At 38.8% G+C, this 22,872-nt stretch overlaps 1 long non-coding RNA gene across 2 annotated transcripts in view; it reads left to right on the top strand.

Annotated features, from left to right (window-relative positions):
* LOC130707681 (uncharacterized) overlaps positions 1-22,872 on the top strand; it is a 55,270-nt gene that overhangs the window by 24,921 nt on the left and 7,477 nt on the right. The window contains exons 3-4 of one of the 2 annotated variants that reach the window (XR_009007688.1): positions 13,043-13,169; positions 20,778-20,855. This is a non-coding gene — a long non-coding RNA (uncharacterized LOC130707681). The remainder of the gene's footprint in view (positions 1-13,042; positions 13,170-20,777; positions 20,856-22,872) is intronic. The other variant, XR_009007689.1, reaches the window with a different exon arrangement.

Genomic DNA, 22,872 nt, shown 5'->3' on the forward strand with positions numbered 1-22,872 from the left:
AGAAAAGCAAATACCGTATGCTAACACATATATATGGAATCTAAAATAATAAAAAAAAAAGGTTCTGAAGAACCTAAGGGCAGGACAGGAATAAAGACACAGACATAGAGAATGGACTTGAGGACACGGGGAGGGGAAAGGGTAAGCTGGGATGAAGTGAGAGAGTGGCGTGGACATATATACACTACCAAATGTAAAATAGATAGCTAGTGGGAAGCAGCCACATAGCACAGGGAGATAAGCTCGGTGCTTTGTGACCACCTAGAGGAGTGGGAGGGAGACGCAAGAGGGAGGAGATATGGGGATATATGTATATGTATAGCTGATACACTTTGTTATAAAGGAGAAACTAACAAACACACCATTGTAAAGCAATTATACTCCAATAAAGATGTTAAAAACAAAAACAAACTGCAATTTTGCAAGGGTAAAATTGTAAAAGTGGCAGTAGTAATGATAACTCATCCTAAGAGTGTGCTGTAAAGCAATGCATATAAAACATTGAATGCAGGGCTGGACGTATTAAAAATGCTCAATAAATGTTGCTGATGAAGGTGATGACGTGGTCGCCTACCCATAAATATCTGCTCTGGTTGTCTAGTCTGCTTGTATATGTATACATACAGGACTGCATGTATATGAAAAGCTGAAATCCATCCATATATGTGTATATACACACATGTATATGACACACATACATATGTATGTACACATATATGTGTGTTTTAGCTTTTCATGCACATGCAGTCATGTCCTGGAGTTGGCTTATGTGCATCTATCTCTTCCCGCCTCTGGGCTCTGTAACATCATGTTGGTAGCTTGGCCATGGTAGGAATATTTTATAGCATGGAAATTGGCAAACCTACACATCAAGGTTCCCCAACCACCCCACCCCACCCCGGAGAGCCAATTTACTGGGATACCACTGTGTCTGTGTACCTTGCATCTCCAATTAGACTCACCTCCTTTAGGGCTCAGGATGTGCTGTATTCACCCTTTGATCTCCACAGGGTTTTGCATGTACCTTTTGTACAGTAGTCTTCAAAGTATAGTCTGAGTCAAAAAGACAAAGGGTGAGTGGATGAAAGCAAAGGAGAGAATATGCAGAAATAGAGTTAATAAAAAAGAAAAAGTTGTTTCAGAAAAACTGGTAGATGAGTAGCCAGGAAGGGAGAGAAGGATCAAGAGTGGAGTGTTTGGATGGGTAAAAAGGTTTGGTGATAGGAAAGAAGGACTCTAAAAATTAAAAATCCAGAGAGAAAATGAAATTCAGGGTAAGAGTGGACTCCATACTATTTCAGACCACTGCTGGTAGTGTAGTTTTGGGGTTCCATTCTTTCAGATGAGTGCATTTGTTTAGAATGTTGGGACAATTAAGGAATTGTTTATAAGAGCAAAAAATTGGAATCAATCTAATGTCCAAGAGGAGGGGATTGGTAAAGTAAATAGGATACATTCATTTTATAGAACACTTTGAGGTCATAAAAAGTGATGGAAAGGTCCAATAAAGTACAGTCAGAGCAATGAGAAAAAGCATGGAAAACTTGAACAATGTTATTCACAATGTTAAGGGGAAAAAGCAGCTTAAAAGCAGCATGTATAATCACACTTTTGTATAAATATGCATGTATAGAGAAATATCTGGAAGAGTATATATTAAAACACTAAAGGCAGTTACTTCTGGCAGGGGATATTTTTCCTTCTCTATTTTGCTTATTGCATTTTCTGTTTTTTTCCTACTTATAGGAAATTAATTAATTCTAATGTAATTCTGTAATTAAAAAAATGAAAACATTTAAAATGTGTTTTCCACCCCTCCCCCTCCTCTGTCTGTCTGCCCCTCTCTCTCTCCAGACGTGTGTGTGTGTGTGTGTGTGCGTGCGTGTGTGTGTGTATATAACTGACTTTTAAGGTCACGGCTTCCTGAATATTGTTAGCAAAGTGGCTAAGAAAAATGTGTGGACTAACAAAGGATTTTCTCTTACTTGCAAATTTATCTACATAAAAAGTCTTATATTGACTTAACAAATCACAGTTATAACTCTGAAACACTTAGTAAATTGCTTAGATTGAGAAAAAGTCAGCTTTATGAAATTATGATTGTCCTAAGGAATTACGAAGTCTGCACCAGTATTGGGGGCAGGCGTGTTGCATTGTTGAATGGTGACTCCCCAAGAGCAGCTGGAAAAGTTAGAGGGTTCCAGCAGAATGACAAGACAATTCCAAACATACCAGCCTCCCAGAAATGCTGTGCTGGTGATCTAAAGACCTCCAGACCCCACAAGAGCTCCACTGGATTCAGTGTCTAATGAATGGCAGGTGTTAAGATGCAGGCAAGAGTTTCCTGTGGCAATCCTGATTCACAGATGGAAGATGCATTTCTGCCCACAGGGAAGTAGTTTAGTGGGAAGTAGACCAGTGAGCTGAGATTTCCAATAAAGTACCATCAGAGCCGTGAATGAGCAAGCACAAGAGAGAGAGATTTGTTGGGGACTCAGTTCATCTTCCAGTAGAACAATGGATGAATTGGGAATTTTCTCCATATTCCATTTTCCCAAGAGGCAGAGTGGCGTAGTAGCAAAGAGCCTGGACTCTGGTGCTAGAGGGAAGGGGTTTAAGTTCTGGCTCAGTGTGCATCTTGGGTAGGTAACTTAACTACTCTGTACCTCAATTTATCAATCTGTGAAATGGACATAGTATGAGTCCCTGACTCATGGGGTTATTGTGGGGATTAAATGAGGTAATATATGTGAGGCACTTAGAGCAGTGCCTGGCACTCAGGAGGTGCTGTGAAAATGTTTCGTGTGTTATTATTTCTTGGTCTCCTTCTTCCTTTTCTCTCCTCCCCTTCCCCCCACCATTCTGTCCTCTTTTTTCCTACTCCTTTTTCTACTCTTCTCTGCCTCTCTCATCCTCCCCAAGATTTAGATTTCCATAATCGATGGATTAATCCCTGCCTTCTGAAAGAAAATTGAATTTTTCTTAGAGATTTTTTTCTTCCAGGATAAGACCTTTTGATACTGGTGCAACAGTTTGATTCTTCACACAATGTCCTAAGTGAATTTACTGAGTAGATTACTTATTTGTTTACTAAGAAAATACCTTAGTATTTACGCCTTAGAAGGCGTAACGCCTTCTCTACGCTAGGCATGAGGTTGTTTAACCTACATCATTTCATTTCATTGCATTATCATCCCGACCTCAGAAAAGATGTGACCCATTCAAGGTCCAACAGGTAATGGTTTCTGCCATTTGTAGCCAGGTGAGAACTGGCATCACACAGTTCTCTACAGTGCAGATGACCTTGACCTTGCATTACAGTGTGGATCAATCCCAAGGCCCCTGGATGATGTCACAGATATGAGCATCCTATCTTCCGGAACCAGCCAATGTTGATTTACTACAGCTCTTAACAATTCACCAGCACAGAAAGTAAAGAAAGAATTCGCCTGCACCAGAAGAGGGATCTTTCATTATTTTTATGGCAGTCTCTATATGATAGGAATAATCTTGCCATTGGAAAACTCCATGTTGACTGTAAGATTATTAACTAAGTGAGAAAGAATATTATGTGTGCCAGGTAGTTGATGGGTGGGTGGGTCATGGGGCAGCGTGTGTGTGTGTGTGTGGGTGCACGCACGTGTGTGCGTGTGAGATGGGCTTACACCCTAGGAATACATACGGACTTGTGTAGGACACAGGAATTACATGTGGTGGATCCATAGTTTCAGATGAATTCAGTCATGTTGCTGATGATTTTTTAGGGGAAGAGGAGGTGAAGAGTCTTGGAAAAGGGACACATCATAAAGTATGCCCTCCTTTATTTTGCCTTTCCCTTTTTCCTCCTTCTTCTCTGTAACATTTTCTCCTGTAGGCAGATGTCTGCCCACATTCAGGTTTGAGAAGCTCAGATCCTACCCTTAAATGGTTTTAAGCAAAGAATTTTCACTTTTTCTCAGAGAAGGTGAGTATCTCCCCACAAGGATTCTTTTCCTGGCTGCCATGACACAAAGACAAAAAAGGCATGTTGTTATTTTTGTTGTTTATAAAGGTTAGGAATTTATAAAGTATTTTTACATTTATCATTTTAATCAACTATCAGAACAAATATTTTAAGACATTCAGAGATATGTCTTGTTCAAGGTCATGTTCTCACTGGGTCGAAGAACATATGCATTTAAAATTTTTATGTAGTCAGTCAAAACGCCTTCTGCAAAGGCTGCACTGATTTCTATTCCCATATCCATGGTGTAAGGGTCCTCATTTTCTTATACTTTTTCAATATGGTCTTTAAGTTTTGCTAATTTGATGAATTTAAAATGTCACCATTTTAAACATTTTCCAACTTACTAGTGAGGTTGGTCATTTTTCATATATTTGTCATCCACTTATAGTTATTTTTATTTTTTGAATATTACTTGTTCATATTCTTTTGTCATTTTCCTATTGGTGTATTAAATTATATATTCTAGTGTACCATTTTAATTCCCTTGTTGCTTCTTTTACTATATATTCTTTTGAGTTATTTTCCTAGTGGTTGCCCTGGACTTACCATTAATATCTTAATTTACAACAATCTAATTCAGATTAATACCAACGTAATTATAGTAGTGTATACAAAATTTTCCTCAACAATATCTCCATCCTCCTTCCTCCTTTATGCTATTACCACAAATTAGATACACCCTGTGATCATCAGCATAGTACATTTATAATCATTTTTAAATAAACTTGCAATATGCTTTCATAATTTATAGAAACATTTATAATTTATTTTATTCAGTTGTCTTTTAAATCATATACAAGAAAAAAGGACTTATGAAAACTAAATTTATACTGTCTTTTATATTTATATCTGTAGTTACCTTTATCAGTGCTCTGTATTTCTTTGTGTGTATTTGAATTACAGTTTAGTGACATTTTATTTCTGCCTGAAGGACTCTCTTTATTATTTCCTCTAGAGAATTTCTGCTAGTAAAGAATTCTCTCACTTTTTGTTTATCTGGGAATGTCTTAATTTTTTTTTCATTTTTGAAGAACGGTTTTGCCAGATGGGGAATTCTTGGTTGAGTTTTTTTTTTTTTTTTTTTTTCCCCTTTAGCTCTTTGGATATGTCATTCCATTGTATTATGGCCTCCCTACTTTCTGATAAGAAATCAGTTGTTAATCTTCCTGAAGATCCCTTGTACATGAGTCAGTTTTCTCTTGAAGCTTTCAAGATTCTCTTTTGTCTTTTGACTGTTTTATTATGATATGTCTAGGTGTGGATCTCATTGAATTTATCCTATGTAGATTTCATTAAGCTTCTTGGATATACAGATTAAAGTTTTGGATCAAATTTGGAAAGCTTTTGGCCATTACTTCTTCAAATAGTCTTTCTACCCCTTTCCTCTGCCCTTCTGTCCCATTATTCTTATGTTAGTACACTTGATGGTGTCCCATAGGTCTCTGAGGCTCTGTTTATTTTTCTTCATTTTTTCCTGTTTCTTATATTGGATAATATCAATTGCCCTATCTTCATGTTTTCTGATTCTTTCTTTTACCTGCTCAAATCTATTGTTGAGCTCCTCTAGTGAATCTCTCATTTCAGTTATTATACTTTTCAACTCCATAATTTCTATTTGGCTCCTTTTTATACTTTCTATCTCTTTATTGATCTTCTCTACTTGGTGAGACATCATTCTCAGACTTTCCTTTAGTTCTTTGATATGGTTTCCTTTAGTTCTTTGAACATATTTAAAAAAGATTATTTAAAATCTTTGTCTAGGCTGAGCTTTCTCAGAGAAAATTTCTGTTAATTTTTTTTTTCCATTGAATGGGCCATAATTTCTTATTTGTTTATAGTTTTGTAATTTTTTTGGTTAAAAACTGGACATTTAAAATCATATAATGTGGCAACTTTGGAAATCAGATTTCCCCCCTCCACAAGGTGTTTTTTTTTCTTCTATTTGTAATAATTGTTTTTTTTTTTGTTTAGAAACTTTTCTGATCTAAATCTGTAAAGTCTGTTTTCTTTGTTATGTGTACTCACTGAAGTCTCTACTTAGTTAGCTTAGCGGTCATCTAATGGTTGGATAGAGATCTTCTTAAATGTCTGGAACCAATAAATCTCCCAGTATTTGCCAAAGTGCTCTGTGTGTGTGTTGGGAGCATGCTTCAATACTCAGGCAGGCAGTTTATGACTCTGCCTTAGCCTTCACCTCTTGTTGGTGCAGAGCACCAGAGTCAGCCAGAAGTGAGAGCTTGCAGCCTTCTCAGGTCTTTTGTGGATGTGTGAATAACCACAGATACATGCACAGCCCTATGCATGCATGTGGCCTTTGAGATTCCCAGGAATATTTTGGACATTTTCAAAGCCCCTATGGACATCTCACTCCCCACCTTTTTCTTTTAATTAAAAAAATTTTTTTGATCAGATTTTTGTTTGTCCCAACTGTTATTACTGCCTCAGGCAGCTATAATGTTAAACAATTGCTGCTGATTTTTTTTTTTTTTCCTAAATAAAAGCTCAGGGGAATCCTATTTGTACTGAGCAAGCTCTGAGTCAGGTCAAATAAAGAAAAGCTCTGTGAGTGGAATTTTCCAGGGGAGGACCAGATAAGACAAATTATGACAATTCTCTGGGAATGGGACTTTGGGGGAGTTCCCATTTCGTTCTTTCTTTTCCAAAGGCTGCTAGGGTGCTGTTTCTCACTGTGATTGCAAGGGTGTTGATTTTCAAGGCTACTGCAAGTAGGCTGGGGAGAAGGAGTTGGGAATAGGGCAAGTTAAAATGTCACAAAACTCACTGTTCTTACCGAGATTCATCCAGTTTCCCGAAATAACTGCTTCATGGACTGCTACAAGACTTTGGTTAATTTCCAGAATTCTGAAAAAGTTAATTTTAACAATTCTTGCCAGACTTTAATTTCTTTAGTGGAGGGGAGGAACTTCAGAGGTCCTTATTTCACTATTTTCACTGATGTCACTCCTTATTAATTTTAAATTGTGTGCATAGATATGAATGAGCTTTATGCAAACGCACACACACATACACACACAGAGCTATATATTTTCCTCTATCAACTGCCTTAGTTATACGTCATGAGTTTTGATATGTGTCTTCATTGTCATTTAGTTATTAATATTTTTAAATTTTCTTATTTTTCTTCCTAATCACTCTCCTCCCATGTTTTTATTACCAAGGGAGTTTACTATTTCTTCTCCTTCTTCTTCCTCTTCTTTTTGTTCTTCCATTATGCTTCAGTATTTTTTTAGGTTAAATTAAAACCTTTATTCATTTATTTGTTAAACATTATTTCTTAAATTGCACATCTTTCTGTTTCTTAATTAATTTTTCATCTTTCCATCTAGTACTTCAGTGGGAGTCTTTTTTTTTTTTTCCAGTGGGAGTCAATGCAAATATTCTGAGGGTTTTTTTGTTTGCTTTTTTTCTTTTTTTTCTTCAGTTAAGTTTCTGTTTGTTTTTAAAGTATTGAATATAGTAAAATTCCATTTTGGTTCAACAAAAGGTTTTGACAGTTTCTTAGATTTGATTGGAATTAGGCTTGAAAATGTTTGCCTTTGGGACCAAAAAACAATTACCCTTGCATAGCAACTATTCATCTGAGTCTTTAATGGCTAAAAATGTCTTTATTTTATGGTTATTTGTTTTGCTGGATATAGACTTCAAGGTTCAAAATAATTTTCTCTGTGCATTTGGTCTTCTTGTCTTCCAAAATCCAATGTTGTTGAAGAAGAGTTTTATGTCAGTCTGTTTCTTGTTTCTTTATCTTATTGAGATACTTTTCTTTATGAACATTTTAAGGAATTTTTTTTGGATCTTAGGTGTACTAAAATTTCATCAAGCACATAGCTCCATTAATGCTAGTTGTATGAACTTGGGCAAAGGTTTTTAGTATTTCTCTAATCAGTTGCCTCATCTGTAGCATGGGGAAAATGATGGTTCCAAACTCAGGTTTACTATGAGGATTAAAATATATATTGCATGTAAATCACTTAGCCCAGTGCCTCACTTTGAAAGAGATTACTTTTTTTTTTTTGGTATTATATTATTTACTCTGTTTTACTCAGTGGGGTATTTTAATCTAAATGCTCCCACCTTTTTTCCACTGAGCATGTTTTCTATTACTTGTCTGATTTTTTCCTTTTCTCCTTTTCTCTCTTTTCTCCTCCCAGTGAAGTTAGACCTCTTTGATAGATTCTTCAAATGTCTTAACTTTTCCGTCATATTAAAAAAAATCTACCTTTTTACTATATAGTAAGAGATTTTAATCCTTATACGTCACATGGTTACTTTTCCTTAAGTCTCTAGGGATCTCATTTGCTTTCTATATTTCAGGAATTTCTTACTGTATCTAGTCTATAGATTATGTGCCTTCTTGTTTTTCAGCACTTTTATGAATTTATTCTAAAAACAACAACAAAACTCACAAAACTATTCTTTATTATTTTTAGAGATCTGGGAACAGCGTAAGTAGTTAATGTCTTAAATCATCATTTTGATCCCACCTATTGCTTTTCTCTCCCCCCCCAAAGATCATTTTAAGGTAACTTTTGTTTTTTTGTAGATTCCAAAATTCAGGTTCTCTATAGAAATTTTGGAAGATTAAAAGTAAGAAATGTTGCCATTAATTCCACCACCATTATAGAGAAAATATTAACATTTTCTTGTTTATAACTTCCAGTTTTTTATGCATATGAAAACATGGAATCCTACTGTACATTTGTTCTTGTAACATGCTGTGTTTATGCACATATATTGTAAACATATTTATGTTATTAATCTTCTAAACATTATTTCTCTGTAAATGTATAACATATATATATATATACTGACATTGACTCAATCACCTCATAGTTGAACATTTCTGCTTTATTAGTGCAGCCACTTGCATCCTCACAGATAAATATTTGCACAAGTCTATGGTTATATTTTCAGAATACTGGAGTGAAAGGACTTGTAGAGACTTTTCTCTCCCATTATTTGAAAAGGATGTCCAGAGAAAGTCATATGAAATCATATCCTACCAGCAACAAGGGGCTGGCTGGGATTTCGTGTAAGAATTCCTAAACTTTGGTGGTGGATATGAAGAAGGAACACAACTTCATCAAATACAGTGCTCTCCAAAGCTAGCCAGTCATCAAAATCACCTGCGGTGCTTATTTAAATCACAGATTCTTGGACCCACCCTTGGAAATTCTGATTCACTAGGTCTAGTGCTGGGCCCAGGAATCCATATTTTTAACAAGCTCCCAGGTGATTCTAATGATTAACTGAGTTTAGGAAACAGGATCTCGCAACTGAAGAGCCTGGGGGATGGGAGTAGGCAGGGCGGATGGTGCAGGGGTGTCCCAGGTGTTTCCCAGTAGGGGAGGTAGAGATGGGAACAGAAAAAGGGAGTTTTGAAAGTAGGACTGACCACTTTGGGGACTTTTTCAACATGCAGAGCAAAGGCACAAGCTCTCAGTGAGGACAAAGATGTGAGATATGAGACTGCAGCAGCTCTCTTTCCATCTCTGGTCCTCAGCGTTTGTGTAAACTGAAGGGGTTGGACCCATCAGGGACTTTTCCAACTGTGGGAGCCCAAAGCCACAATGGTGGAGGGGTGGCTGAGTGGGTGGAAGTCCAGGCTTTCCCCAACCCACCCTCCCCAGGGCCCCCAACTCTGCTTTATATTGAGGTCTCTTTTAAGATTTTGTTTGGAAAACCGTTTTCCGCTGCCAAGAAGTTTGAACATCTCCAGACTAGATGACCTTTCAGTTCTAAAAAGTCACATAAGTTTGTGAACAAAAGCCAGGGGGAGGAGGAACAGTCCAGAACATGGGGTTGAATGGATTAGAAGGGGAATCCAGAATGGACATTTTAGACCTCATTTTAATCTGAGGGCTGACCCTTTGGGTTGTGGCAGTAGCTCCCAAATTTCATCTCAGAATCAGTGTACTGCCTGAGTCAACTCAGAGTGACCTCCAAGGAAAATTCTGGCTGCCTTCCCATCAGATTCTTATATTAAATTTGCAGGGGAAGTCCCTCCCTTCCCAGGACCCGGAAGCCCAGAGAAATCAAGGTTCCTCTGCTAATACTTTGGTTGTGTCTTGCTTTTTGAAAGTGTTTCAACAATGGGGTATGTTTGACCTTCTTTCAGCCTTCTTTCAAGCTGGGAATTTAAGGTGTTCTCTGAATGCAGAGCAAACAAAGCTTTGGCTAACTTGCTGCTTTGATCTCTGAGAATTCATAGGAGCAAGAAGGGAGGAGATGGGCCAGGGGCCCTGGAGGAATTAACTGTGAAAACCTGGCCAGTCTTTGTTGGATGGGGAAGCTGGGGTGGGGTGTCGGGTGTCTGGGGAACAGATGTGAGCCTGACTTGATCTTCTGCAGCTGCAGACAGAGTTTTGCCAGAGGTGAATGTGAGTTCCCACAGAGGCCATAAGTGCTCTCAGTGTAGCCCACCAGCGAGTGGTCTCTTTTCCCCCCCAGAGCTGGAGTTAGTGCAGGGCTTTTGCAATTTGATTCCAGGGACTATGTAACGGGTTGGATGGAGAAAAGACTTATTTTGAGAAACCAGGGATTTGATGGGTTTTATCTCTGTGTTATTATATTCATTTCTAAACATTCCAGAGAGGTGATGGAGGGACAAAACCAGCCTTCCTCAGTAACCTTTTACTGTTTTGTGATCTCAGCTGAAATGATGGGCAGGGCAAGGTGGGGCTGAGTCAGAAAATGAGCGACTTCATCCAGAACAGCATGCCTCTGAGTTTGTTCCGTGGAATACTAGTCCCAAGAGATACTCCAAAAGGTTAATGATCAAATAGGTTTGGGAAATTCTGCCTGTCGTGTTTTCTTCTGGAGATTCACAACACACATTTGAATACTTGAGGCTCTGAAATATCCTATAGTCAAGAGTAAGTTGTCTTTGACTTTGTTGAACTGAAAACTTCTCCAACTTAATTGAACCAGGGAAACATCGTCTTTTTTGGTGGGGCAGAGGCACCAATTAATATCAAGTGAATTGCACTTCAGGAAAGCCTGGTCTACAGGCTGGGGAAATAGAGGGTTTTGCTTAGAGTCCACAGAGAGGGGGTTCCTGAAGCTCCTCCTTTTGTCCTTGGTGGCTTCAACCACCTGGGAGTTCTTCCTAGGGAACCCACTCCTCTGCATTATTCTAGTTAGAGTAGCTCTGCTTTTTATCTCATTTGGAGAAAAAAAATCTATAAGCTGAAACATGGTTGAGTCAAATTCCCATATAGAGGAAAAAAATTCAGAACTTAGAATGAGTCTGTTTCTAATCCCCAGCTCCATATTTTCTTCCTACAGAAAGAGCCAGAGGTGGTGACAAAGTGGCATCCTCTTGGCTATAGTAAATGATTCAGGAATGGGTAGTTAACCCATTAACCAATCAAGTCCCAATAAAGCTTATCTTGGGACTTTAGGTTGAGCAACTTACAGGCAAGTATTGTCTTTTCCACTGCACTTGTGAGGATGTGAGTCTGTTGACATCCATCTTGTCATGAGGGAGAACCTGATAAAGGAATCACCCAAGAGATAGGGAGAGATTGGATCCCCATGAGTCATTTGTGTGCCTGGATCCAACCAAGCCTGAAGTCTGTGCTATTTGTTTATGCCAATGTTAGTGGTGTTTTCTGTTATTTGAAACTTGAATTGCCTTTATTGATACAGTCCTCATCAGAGATCTCTTGGAACTAAACATGTCAGATGACAAGAATTCATTTCTCTCTCTTCTTTTTAAATTGAAATATAATTGATTTATAATGTTTCAGGTGTATAGCAAAGTGATTCAGTTACATATACATGTTATATATATTATATATCATATATACATACAATATATATACATATAAATTCTTTTTTGTATTCTTTTCCTTTATAGGTTATTATACGATATTGAATATAGTTCCCTGTGCTATACAGTAGGTCTTGTTGTTTATCTATTTTATATATAGTAGTGTGTATCTGTTAGAATCAAATTCCTAATTTATCCCTCTCCTCTCCCTTTTCCCTTTGGTAACCATAAGTTTATTTTCTGTCTGTCAGTCTATTTCTGTTTTGTAAATAAGTTTATTTGTATCATTTTTTTAGATTCCACATATAAGTGATATCACATGATATTTGTCTTTCTCTGTCTGTCTTACTTCACTTAGTATGATAATCTTTAGTTCCATCCATGTTGCTGCAAATGCTTTATTCTTTTTAATGGCTGAGTAATATCCCATTGTATATATATACCACATCTTCTTTATCCATTCCTCTGTTAATGGACATTTAGGTTGCTTCCATGTCTTGCCACAATGAACACTGGGGTGCATGTATCTTTTCAAATTAGAGTTTTCTCTGGATATATGCCCAGGAGTGGGATTGCAGGATCACTCTATTTTTAGTTTTTTAAGGAACCTCCATACTGGTTTTAAGGAACCACCATAGTGGCTGCACCAATTTACATTCCTACCAACAGCGTAGGAGGGTTCCAACAAGAATTCATTTCACCACATCTCCCTGGCTTACTCCGCCCTTAAAACCAGAGCAAGCAATATTAAAGAAATGAAGTTATAATAATCATCATTAATTAATAAAAATTAACTTTTTTTTTCCTAGAAGATACATGAAAGTTTATCTAGTCCAAAGCCCCATCTGATTCTTCAGATTTGAATTCTGCCTGCCTGTCATTTTACTTTCTGGTCCTGGACTGACTGCAGACCAAATCTAATCCCTCCTCCATAGAAGAGTTTCCAAATTTTTGAAAATAGCTAAGACGTCTCTCTTACATACCAAAACGCATCCCCCGCCTTTCCTAGTAGAGCCAGTTTGGGTTTTCCTCACTGTTGCACTATGAAGATACCCTAGATGGCTCATGAATTTCTTTCGTCTTGGGTTGTTTTCATGTATGAAGCCTAAGGCAATGTATGTCCATTGTAGAATATTTAGAAAAGCAAGAAGAAGAAAATGAAAACTCACCAGCGATCGAGCTGCCAAGAGATGGCTGTTGTTGACATTTTGGGTGACCATTCCTTCATTTTTCTTTTCAAGTATGTAGATGAGCACACGCATGGCTGTGCTGGACCTTTGCCTCCTTTCCCTTCTCTTCTCGTTGCCTGGGAGGCTGGCCTTCAGTGGACCACACCTGCAGCAGATCTTCTGTGCCCGCCAATTCCAGGTGGGTTTGGACAATGGGGTGCTCTGGGCGTAGATCTTGCAGAGGAGAGAGGTCAAGGTGCTTATGTCTCTGTTTCCTCCCGGGAAGTTGTCTGGGGCTTGTGTGTCCTTCAGCAGTTCACTGCCCCTTCCAGGGCAGCTTCCAGAATTGCTTCTGCCCTTGACCTTCTGCTACTAGCTCTGGCTATCCTCTTGGTTCCATTCTCCCACCCCTTCATCCATAAATTCTCCTGTAAGTGTCCTATTTGAATGTGCTGTCTGTTTCCAGTGGGGATTTTTTTTTTTTAATTTTTATTTATTTATGGCTGTGTTGGGTCCTCGTTTCTGTGCGAGGGCCCCCTCCAGTTGCGGCAAGCGGGGGCCACTCTTCACCGCGGTGCGCGGGCCTCTCACCATCGCGGCCTCCCTTCCTGCGGAGCACAGGCTCCAGACGCGCAGGCTCAGCAATTGTGGCTCACGGGCCCAGTCGCTCCGCGGCATGCGGGATCCTCCCAGACCAGGGCTCGAACCTGTGTCCCCTGCATTGGCAGGCAGACTCCCAACCACTGCGCCACCAGGGAAGCCCTCCAGTGGGGATTTTGACTGATAACAATTGTTATTTTACAAATATGAAACATACTGTACAGAGTGATTTATAATCTGCTGTGTCATTTCTTGAAAACCTCTCTTTATAGTGTTTAACATTCCTCTACAACATTATTATAAATGGCTGAGTAGGTTTTATTTTTTTTAACAAATGTATCATAGTTTATTTAAATCTTGAGAATTAATTTTTTTCCTATTACTTTGGAAGTACTTTGATGAATATCCTTGTAGGTAAATCTTTACTTGTATTCATCATTACTTCCTTAGGATACATTTGTAGAAATAAAATTTCTGGATCAATAGACATGAACATTTGGAAAATGTTCTCTGTAAGTTGCCAGATTGCCCTCCAAAAAGTTTTATAGCAATTTATACTGTTTCCAATTGTGCATAGGAAGACTGTTTCTCATACTCTTTCCACTGTTTAATATTACAGTGAAATAATACTGTTTCCAGTATAATAGGTGGTCTCTGTCCCTTTTAATATGTAGTGCTTAGGAGTGAGCACAGACTCTAGGATGGAGAGGAGTGGATTTATCACCTTCTTCCTCCTGAGCATAATACCTTTATTGATGTATCCTAAGATGATAGTCACTGTGGTGGGCAGAATAATGGCCCTCTAAAGATGTCTATGTCCTAATACGTGGAACCTGTGAATATATTACCTCACATGGTAAAAGGGACTTCGCGGATGTGATTAAGTTAAGAATCTTGAAATGGGGAGATTATCCCGGATTATCCAAGTGGGCCCAATGTCATCATAAGAGTCCCTATCACAAAGAAAAAGGTAATGTGACAATGGAAGCAGAAGGAGGCTGGAAGATGTTATGCTACTGGCTTTGAAAAGCTGGAGGAAGGGGTCACAGGCCAAGGAATGCACGTGGCCTCTAGATGCTGGAAAATGCAAGAGAGTGGACTCAGCCCTGAAGCCTCTGAAAGGTATGCAGCCCTGCTACCACCTTGATTTTAGACTTCTGACCTCTGCATTTGTATTGTTTTAATTCACTGAATTTGTGGTAATTTGTTGAAGCAGCAGTAGGAAACTAGTATGGTCACTTTCTTGTTTGCTCTTGGTTCACATTGAGAAGAACATCTGCTAAATCCCATGACCAAATGTGTATATATATATTTATTTTTTTTTTTTGATATTTTCTACTGTGAAGCCATATCAGTCCTCTCTTCCATCATGCCCTTGGTTCCAGGACCTCGGTGTGGAACTCCCTTGGTCTCTGTGTTTGAAGTAGGGGTATGAGAGCAATCAGATAGACATGATGTTGGAACCCAGCCACAGGGAGCCGGGTGGAGAGTGTTTAGGGAAATGGCGCCCCACTCTCTCCATGGCAGAAAGAAGCCCTTTGTAGATTCTCTCAATTTTATGCCTAAAGCATTCTTTTCAAATCCTATAATCTGAATTCCTTTCCCGCATTTTCATTTTTCTTTTCCATACTTTACCACTTTTTCAAATTGATCATCAGAATATAGTAAAATAATACAACTCCTCATACTTGTGGAAGGATTTTCCCTTACCAAGTGCTTTCACGTAAATGATCTCACTGAATATTCCCAGCACTGTGCTTGGCAAGTAGTAGGTGTTCAGTTAACGGCAATGCCCACCCTGCCCTTCCCCACAAAGAAATGTATTTTTACCCTCAGGGTTTCCATCAATATGAGCACCCACATGCACAGTCACACCCACAGATATGGGTGTACACCCACAGGTCTTCTCACTTATACTTGCACATTGTGTGTTACTCCTGTGGGCTCAGTTAGTACAGTATTTTATTTTATTTTTTTTATTTAAAAAAAAAAACGTATGTATTTATTTATTTATTTTTGGCTGTGTTGGGTCTTCGTTGCTGGGCGTGGGCTTTCTCTAGTTGTGGCGAGCAGGGGCTACTCTTCGTTGTGGTGCACAGGCTTCTCATTGAGGTGGCTTCTCTTGTTGTGGAGCACAGGCTCTAGGTGCATGGGCTTCAGTAGTTGTGGCATGCGGGCTCAGTAGTTGTGGCTCGCGGGGTCTAGAGCGCAGGCTCAGTAGTTGTGGCTCACAGGCTTTGTTGCTTTGCGGCATGTGGGATCTTCCTGGACCAGGGCTCGAACCCGTATCCCTTGCATTGGCAGGCAGATTCTTAACCACTGCGCCACCAGGGAAGTCCTGTCAGTTAGTACAGTATTTTAGAAGTGATGTCTTTATTCATGTTACCAAGAAAGCCATCACCCTTTTGTAAACCCCTGGACAGAAAGAGATCCAGAGAGTCCCAAGTCCATTTGTGTCCTGAAAAAGGAAATCACAAACTTTGTCACCAGGACATGTGCAGCTGGTACATCCCCTGCCAGGGCTCAGGTTTAGTTTGAGTTCACCTTGAGGATGGAGGAAGCAGGAGAGGGTCTAGTGGAACAGTCCAGAACCTGCTCCCTCTGCCGGCTGCCCTACAGCTGATGCTGAATATTCTCCAAGGCTCCTTCTTGCTCCTATGGCTTCTGACTTGAACTTAGAGGTGACACCCATCGCACCTGAGTTCCCACGGTCTGTACCGAAAGGAATGACTGCAAGCTGCATTTTACCATCTCAGCTTGCCTGGGAAGTCTCCTAGAAAACTGAATGTTTTGAGTTTGGAACATTGGACCTTTCATTACTGCTGGCTCCAGAGGGCTTAATCCAGACTTGGCTTCCCCAAGGACTCTCAGAAAGGACCTACTGATGGATGGGTTACAACACCCCATCACGTTCAATGTTCTGTTTTGAAACAGCTTTGTTAGCGATGTCCAGAACGCTGTTCTCTGGTTTTATTTTTATTGGAGTTTAGGAATCAGACGATGACGCTCTCTGGTCCCCAGGGGCCTAGAAAGGCAACTCCTTAAGCATTTCTCACAGGCTCTGCTCCATGTGAGACCCAGACAAACACACAGTGTGGAGACCCACCCCCACGTGATACAGGTTTCCCTGGGGCCCAGTCACCCCACAGGCTCTCGGCCATGGTGTGAGCTTTCAGAGGTGTAGAGGGAAGCTGACTGCAGAGTTTTCTGAGGCTCTTAAGTGCTGAATTGGGCTGAGTTGTTTAGGGAAGAGGCTTGTAGTTAAGTAAGAGCCACGTACAATGTATTCCTAACTCATACGATTTATGCTGGAGAAGCCGTGTGGTGAAGTGGGAGGAGTTCTGATTTTGGGTTTGGAAGACCTGGGTCTAAGTGCTGTTGCCTCTCCGTACTAGCTGTGTGATCCTGAGCAGAATACTTTGTGTTTCAGTGTCCTCACCAGTAATTATAAAATCTCACAGGGTTTTTGGGAGCCTGGAATGACATATGCATCTGAAACCATGTTGTTTCTGAGTTTTGGTTCCTACTAAGTTTTGATTTTTGCTGGTGGGAATATCCTGCTTTATGTAGTTCCAATGTGGAGCACCTAGTTGAGTGCTAGCATGCGATGACACAGTAAGCACTTACTGACTCAAGAAAATTCCAGATTAGTGAAAAACTGAAATTAGGATGGGTTGTTTGCTTTTAAAATAATTTACTTCTGTGTTCTTTTTGATACCCGAATCTTTTAGAGAACAGTAACTGACCAATAGAAATATATGTAATTTTTTAAAGTAAGAAATTCATTGTTTTTTGGAAATCACAACATAATACAAACTTTAAAAAACTGAAAAATACCATGTATATTATGATAACTTAATATTGGTATTAGTCAGCTATCTGATAAGTCTCTACAATAATTTCTCCTACATTTTTGGCAGCCAGGTCTTTGATCACCTGTTCCTGTGACAATGATTTTGCAGTATTAGTTTTTATAGAGGGAATGGCAAATATAATTCAGTTATTCTTCTAGCATCATTGCATCATTGATAGTTTAGAAAAATTTCTTTTACTTTGCTGTTAATTACTGGAAATGTCTTCTTATATATGTGTTAAATGCTATAAATTTCCCTGTAAACACTGCTTTTGCTGTATCCCACAAATTTTGATAAGTTATATTTTCATTTTATGGCTGCTTTTAGTAGGTCTTCTTTTTCTTTTGTTTTTCGGCCATCGCTTTATGTTTTGTAAAGGTTATCCTGTTTGAGACTTGTTGCAATTCCTGTGTCTGAAGTTTAACGTCTTTAAACAAGTGTGGAAAATTCCGACCCATTATTTTCTTGTGAAATATTGCTTTTACCCCATTTTCTCTGATGTAAATATTTGTTAAACTTCTTGCTCTATCTGCCATGTCACTTAATGTTAGGTTCACAATTTCCAAACATGTCTCTCAGTGTTGCATTTTAGATAATTTATTTGTATCTGTCTTTCCATTCTCTAATTTTCCATTTGGCTGTGTCTCCTTTTCTGTTGAGGTTTTAATTTCAATTGCCATGGTTTTCATTTCTAAAAGTTCTTTTTTTCAATTTTGCTTGGTCTTTTAAAAAGTCTTTTACTTCTTGTTTGTGTTTCAAATTTCTCTTTTATTCCTTTAAATATAAAATTTATACTCTGTCTGAAATTCTAATGTCTGAAATATTTGTGAGTCTGATTCAGCTATTATTGTGTCTGCTGATATTCACATAATGCTTTGTTTCTACGTGTCTTTTGTTATGTTTGGCTGTGAGTTGTTAATTTTCCCTGGAACACAGATAGGTAATCTAAAATTTTCTAGTAGCTATGTTAAAAAAGTAAAAAGAAACAAGTGAAATTAATTTTGCTAATATATTTTATTTAACCCAATATGTCAAAAATATTATCACTTTAACATGTAGTCAATATAAAAATTATTGAGATATTTATATTCTTTTTTTTGTATGCAGTCTGAAAAATCCAGTGTGTATTTTATACGTCCAGCACATCTCAATTCAGACATTAACTTTACCAGAAACACTTGATCTATATTTAGAGTTCACAAAATTTACAGTTGAAAAAGTAGATTCACACACCCAAGATGTTTCAAAAGGGTTTTCTGATAATTAAATTGAGTATCAGTCTTTAAATTTAGATTTAGTAAAATAAAGTAAAAAAATTTAACTCCTCAATAGCATTGGCCATATTTCAAGGGCTTAACTGCTACATATGGCTAGTGGCTATTGTATTGGACCATGTAGTCTTAGAACAATTAAATTTTGCTCTTGACATTCCAGTTCAGACATACTTTCTAGGGTCCAGTCTTTGGCAAATACTGAGGAATAGTTGTACAGGTTAGACTTGTGGTTCTCAGGTCTGGGGATCTATTAAAAATATCATGTATGGGTCCTCTTGGACTAAAGGAAATGAATTTCTGCAGGTGGGATCTGGGCATGAGTATTTTTTTTAAAAACCTTCCACATGATTCTAATGTACAGCCCCAGCTAGATGCTCTGGAAGATGAATTTGGGGCTAATATTGCAATATGATGCTTCTTATTGTCTGAGCAACCTATGGAAACATGGAAAGGAATAAATTGGCATAGAAGGCTCTGGTACTTTTTTTTTTAATGCCTCTGTCAGAACTAAAATCTTTTTAAATTTAGATTTTGTTAGTATTCTTACCAAGTGGGAGAGCTCTATCAATAAGTTTTCAGTTGCTTTATTACTTTAGAAATAAAAAATATTTAGCCTGTTAGTCAACATTAAGTTGATGTGTCCTTGTGGCTTTTCCCAAGAACGTGCTGTTGCTATTTTATTTCAGAGTGTTTAGAGAAGCTTTCCATTCTGTGTAAATGCATCTACCTATACTCATTTGTGAACTGTAAGATCCTAGTGAGATCTTACATGCCAAAATTATAGCACAGCTGCTTCTTGCCAACCTATATTGACATAATAGCTATCACTCCATCATGACTCACCACTGTTGATGAGCCAAATTGGTTTTAGCAACATGTCTGACCTAACTTCAGTGACATCATTGTGGCTGAGCCAGTTTGGGTGAATTTCATGAAGATCTTCCTGTTCCATGTCTGAATTTGCCAATTGGTTGTTTAGATACCTGTCCTAGTTTTCATAATTGGGCATTTGTATTACTTAATTAATTTACTATTCTTATTTCCAGAAACCTAATGATATGTTTTCATTTCACTAATGAAATTTTTTCATTTCACTTATTCAATCAACAAAATTTTATGGTGCAGCTACCCGGCTCCAGCCAGTATGTTAAGTCTGATTGGCAATTAGGCTTCATCTCCTGTGCCAACCCTAATCGTTGATTGCATGGTGTTGAAAAGCATTCTGAATTTCCACCTAGGCTTAGTGGGAAAGAAAGCCATGGATAATTAGTCATGTCTGCCATAGACATAGGAGGAGAGAGTGGGGTCCCACATGCAAGATTTTTAGCAACCTGTGCTAGAAACTGGGGATATAAAATAATTAGCATTTGTTCCAGCAGGGAAGACAGACAAAAAAAATAAGAAAATCATGTGGTAAGTTGTATGATATTGGTTTCTAGAAAGTTCTATCGAAACATAGAGGAGGTAGCAATTAATATAGCCTGGGAGGGTGCAGCGATGGTGGTGGGGAAATCAAGGGAATGTGAAGAAATTGTCACAAAGATAATATTTCAAGGGAATCAGGAAGGATTTGTAGGAATTCAGCAGAAAATAAGGAAGAGCATTCTTTCTGTGTGTGCATTTTCATCCTTTGATAGGTTACTATCAAAGTAAATGGGATTGACTAATGTTATCAGTGAAGTTTGGATACATAAAAAGTATCATACCTAATATAAACAATGAAATCTGATAAACTGAGAACACTGAGCAGTTGGGAACAGTTAGGCACATAGTTGGTGATAAATATTTGCTGAATTAATGAATGAACATATTTCATAGTCATATTCATATATTTAGCATAAGTAACTGAGATCCTACCTTATGCACACTTTTACATGCAACTTGTAAACATATCATATGTATTTTCTACATCATAAGTATTCTTTAACGTAGTTTTTAAATACTTACCATATCACTGTAGCTAGTGCATATGCAAAAATTTGCTACACGACTCCCCTGTTCCTAGGTGGTTTCAATCCTTTGCTGTTTGGAAGACAGTCTTGAATCTTTTCTTCATGTTCTCTTTTCCTGTGTTCCCAGAAGCAGTCTTGTTGGATTAAAAGGCATGAATAGTTGAGTTCTTGATCCACGTGTCAAACTGTGGAGCTTCATTTTGAGGTGGGATTGCTTCTTCTTGTCACCTGGTCTGGTAACGGGCATGCTCTTAGTTTTTGGGAGGCACAGACCACATGGGAATAGCTAAAAGGTCTATGGTGAGCCCCTAGGTGTACTAGGGCTAGTGACTGGGGTCTGGCCTTGGGTCCATGAGATGAATGACAGGAAAGTAGGGGTCAGGGTAGAACGTGGCATTGGGTGGGAATGACTTAGTGGTGAGCTGCTGTGCTCATCCAGAAGTGGCTTTGTGATTGCGATAGATCCCAGACATCTTAGAGTATTGAAAAGAACATGGATCAGAACACCTTGGTTCAATCCTGCCCTTTCACTGACCAGCTCTGTGACTCTGAGCAGGTGACAATCTCTGTGAACCCCAGTGCCTTCCCTGTAAAAATGGAGGTAATAACGTCTGTGTGAGTGAAGATTACTTCATAACAATTGACCTTGGCTATCTGAATAAAATCCCCAGTCACCCTCCTGTTTTGGTCCATTCCAGCTGCTATAAAAAATATCATAGACCAGGTAGCTTATAAATAATAGAAAGTTATTTCTCAGAGTTCTGCAGGCTGGAAGTTCAAGGTCAGGGTGCCAGCATGGTAGCGTTCTGATGAAGGACTTGCTCTGGTGAAGGACATTTTCTGGGTTGCAGACTGCCAACTTCATGCTATATCCTCAAGTGGTGGAAGGGAGCTAGGGAGTTCTGTTGGGTCTCTTTTATAAGGACACCAATCCTATTTGTGAGGGCTCCACCCTCATGATCTAATCACCACCTAAATGTCCCACCACCTAATACCATCATATTGGGCTTCAGAGTTTCAACATATAAATTTGGGAGGACACAAACATTCAGACCATAGCCCTTCTTAAGGAAGACCTACCTCCAATTCCTGAGTTTGAAGATGAGTTTTGAGCCTGAATTTTCTATGTACTACAATCCCTTTAGTTGCAGATTCAAGCATCTCAGAAGAGATGCCAAAGATTCTGGGTCCAGACTTCTCCCTCTTTCTCTGTCTCAAGGGAGAAGAGATGTTTCTACACCTCGTTTGCATGTCCTGACAGGCCCTTGGGGAGCAGGGTGTAGGGAGGGCAGCAGATCTGGCCAGTGTTTGCATGGGCAGCTCAGGATCTACAAGTGAACGTGGCCAGTTGATCTCCCATGAGTGCCAGCACAGTTATGAAGCCAGGAGACTTGTTGATTAAACTGGAGAACTGCTGTTCTTAGTGGCAAGCTGTCATCCAGCCCTTTTGAAAAAGGAGAGAAGCCACTCAGCCAGGATCTAAAAATACTTAGGGACTGACAACCAGCTCTGGCCAGAACTTGGGTCTGGAACCTGGTTGGGATATACTGAGTAGGCGAAGGCATAGTACATCAGCAGGACCTTGCAAGATCACAGAACCCAAGGCTCAAACAAATAAACAACACTTATTTTTTTGTATCTATGGCACTTTAATTATTATTTATTATAATTAAAATAAAATTTGTAAATATTTTATATTAAGAATAATAATGATAAAAGCTGCTTATAGAATATTTCCAACATGGTGTATGCTGTTCTAAGCCATTGTGCACATTATTTGATTGAGCCCCGCAATATCCCTGTGGAGTGGGTAATGTTATCATTGCCATTTACAGATGAGAAAACTGGACCTAAGATGTGAGGAATCTGGGTCAGTCTAGTTAGCCTGAAGATAGTCTAGTATGTGGAATGGCCTGGCTTGGCCTTTGATTTCCATCCCTCCTCTTTGACTGCTGTGGGTTGCTTGATATTGTTTTTCTGGTTGTTCACAAGCTGCTCTCTTTCAACGTCTCCAGGGAAAATCTTGGTCGTTGGACCTCTTAGGAAAAATTCTCAGTGGTGACTTGACTTTGGGTCTCCTTGTGGAATTTATGCGTCATGTTTGGTTGAGCACAGTGGTCTGGTTTAATGATGCCTGTTTCAATTTGCATAGAGACGACACTCCCCTTCCACTGACACAAATGTTAACTGAGTTACTTGCAGTGTTGCTCGTGGATTGACTC

Source organism: Balaenoptera acutorostrata, chromosome 3 (genome assembly GCF_949987535.1).
Source record: "Balaenoptera acutorostrata chromosome 3, mBalAcu1.1, whole genome shotgun sequence".
Lineage (NCBI taxonomy): Eukaryota > Metazoa > Chordata > Mammalia > Artiodactyla > Balaenopteridae > Balaenoptera > Balaenoptera acutorostrata.